The 2,372-nt window shown below is 43.3% G+C and overlaps 1 pseudogene; it reads left to right on the top strand.

The window, feature by feature from the left end:
- Positions 1-430: 430 nt before the first annotated feature.
- On the top strand, positions 431-1,387 carry LOC144253850 (olfactory receptor 7A10-like; annotated as a pseudogene).
- The last annotated feature ends 985 nt before the right edge of the window (positions 1,388-2,372 follow it).

The raw sequence follows: 2,372 nt of genomic DNA, 5'->3' as shown, positions 1-2,372 counted from the left end.
CGCCCTGGTGTGATGCAGTCCCTTCGCCGCCATCTTCTTTCGGTCAATCTCATATGTAGGTGTTTTATAATGTTCAAATAATTCTCTAAAATATGTAGTATTCCTTTACAGTGAAACATTTAAAATAATCTAGATCCAATGTCAAAAATAACTTATCTACTTCATTTGGCATTACTGAATCATAGGTATATTCATATTTCAGCAGCCATCCACGTTGGCTAGACAGTGTCAGGAATATGGGAGAATGCTGTGTGCATTCCTGCAGGGCTTGAAAAAATGCTTATTAAAAGTATTGTATATGTAGTATGTATAAATCCTTCAAGAGAGTGACTTGAATTCTGAGTGAGAGATGGCACATAGAATGTCCTGTGTAGGACCAGGTACAAAAATTAGTCATATTTTTCTCTTTTTTAGTAGTTACATACAGCACATGGAATCAAAAAATGACACAAAAATTTCAGAATTTCTTCTCCAGGGAATTTCAGAGGACCCAGAACTGCAGCCCCTCATCTTTGGGCTGTTTCTGTCCATGTACCTGATCACTGTGCTGGGGAACCTGCTCATCATCCTGGCCACCATCTCAGACTCCCACCTGCACCCACCCATGTACTTCTTTCTCTCCAACCTGTCCTTTGTGGATGTCTGCTTCACCTCCAGCACTGTCCCTAAGATGCTGGTGAACATCCAAACACAGAGTAAGGCCATAAGATATGAAGGCTGCATCATACAGATTTATTTTTTTACATTATTTATAGTGTTAGACAACTTCCTCCTGGCTGTGATGGCCTATGACAGGTATGTGGCCATCTGTCACTCCCTGCACTACATGGTTATCATGAAACCCCATCTCTGTGGCTTGCTGGCGCTGGCATCCTGGACCACGAGTGCCCTGATTTCCTTATTACAAAGCTTGATGGTGTTGCAGTTGTCCTTTTGATCAAACTTGGAAATCCCACACTTCTTCTGTGAACTTAACCAGGTGGTCCACCATGCCTGTTCAGACACCTTTCTTAATGACCTGGTGGCTTGTCTTGCAACTGTGATACTGGCTGGTAGCCCCCTCACTGGCATCCTTTACTCTTACTCCAGGATAGTGTCCTCCATCCGTGCAATCTCATCAGCTCAGGGCAAGTACAAAGCCTTCTCCACCTGTGCATCTCACCTCTCCGTGGTCTCCTTATTTTATGGCACAAGCCTAGGTGTGTACCTCAGTTCTGCTGTGACCCAAAACTCACGCTCAGTTGCGACAGCCTCAGTGATGTACACTGTGGCCACCCCCATGCTGAACCCCTTCATCTACAGTCTGAGGAACAAGGACATCAAGAGTGCTCTGAGAAGACTCCTTTGGAGGACACCTGGAAAGAGACCAGTTGGTAGACCCCAGTAGAGTCCCCTGTGAGTTCATGGCTCCAAGTTTTGGAGCCAAAACCATTATTGTTTAACCAGACTGTGTAATAAAATGTGGATCCTTTTATTGTAATCTCCATTGCTTTGGCATCAATTTCCCTATACAATTAAAGTAACAGTGTATACTAGGCTTTCTGTATTTTGTGGTCTCTCAAATTTGTTTTTTTTTTTTTTCTTTTTGATCACTTCCTACTTTCCCAAACCTATTCCCACCCTTCAGTTGAAAGCATTTGGAAATTGCCACTCATATCATATCATGGGACAACATGACCTTGAGGAATAATTTTCTTTCTCTCTCTCTCTCTCTCTCTCTCTCTCTCTCTCTCTCTCTCTCTCTCTCTTTGGTTATACACAACAGCAGAATCCATTTTGATATAATTACACCAACATGGAATACATCTTATTCTAGTTAGGATCCCATTTTTGGGGATGAATGTTAGTGGGATTCTTTCTTTTTCTTTTTCTTCTTTTCTCTTTTTCTCCTAGTGCTGGGAATGGAAGCCAGGGCCTCGTGCACACCAGGCAAGCACTCACCATCACTGAGCGAGCTCCCCAGCCCTTAAGAATAAATTATTTTGAAATAACAGCACAACACATAGTTTTTCTTGTCTTTTTCTAAAGAAATACCCATGAGTGTTATGACAACAGTGAAACACTTCCCTTAGAAATGAGAGCCATTGGCACCCTCCATTGTATAACACATGAACTCTGAGACCTCAGCTTCTCACTGTGCTCACGTCATTCTTTGTGTTCCTTCTTTCTTCCTTCTTTTTCTTTTTCTTCCTTCCTCTCTTCCTTTTCCCCTGCAGCCCAAGGCCTTGTGCAGGCTAAACATATGCTCCACTGGGAGCTGCATCCTGGCTCCCACCCTGTTTCCCACATCACGACCTTCACTGTTCTTCCTGGGATGTCCACACACCAGGCTGCTCTCTAACTGGTCACTGTGTGGTGTTCCCTCATTAGGA

The sequence above is a fragment of the Urocitellus parryii genome, chromosome 3, assembly GCF_045843805.1.
Source record: "Urocitellus parryii isolate mUroPar1 chromosome 3, mUroPar1.hap1, whole genome shotgun sequence".
NCBI classification, from domain to species: Eukaryota; Metazoa; Chordata; class Mammalia; order Rodentia; family Sciuridae; genus Urocitellus; species Urocitellus parryii.
This window is presented reverse-complemented; position numbering and strand designations above follow the sequence as displayed.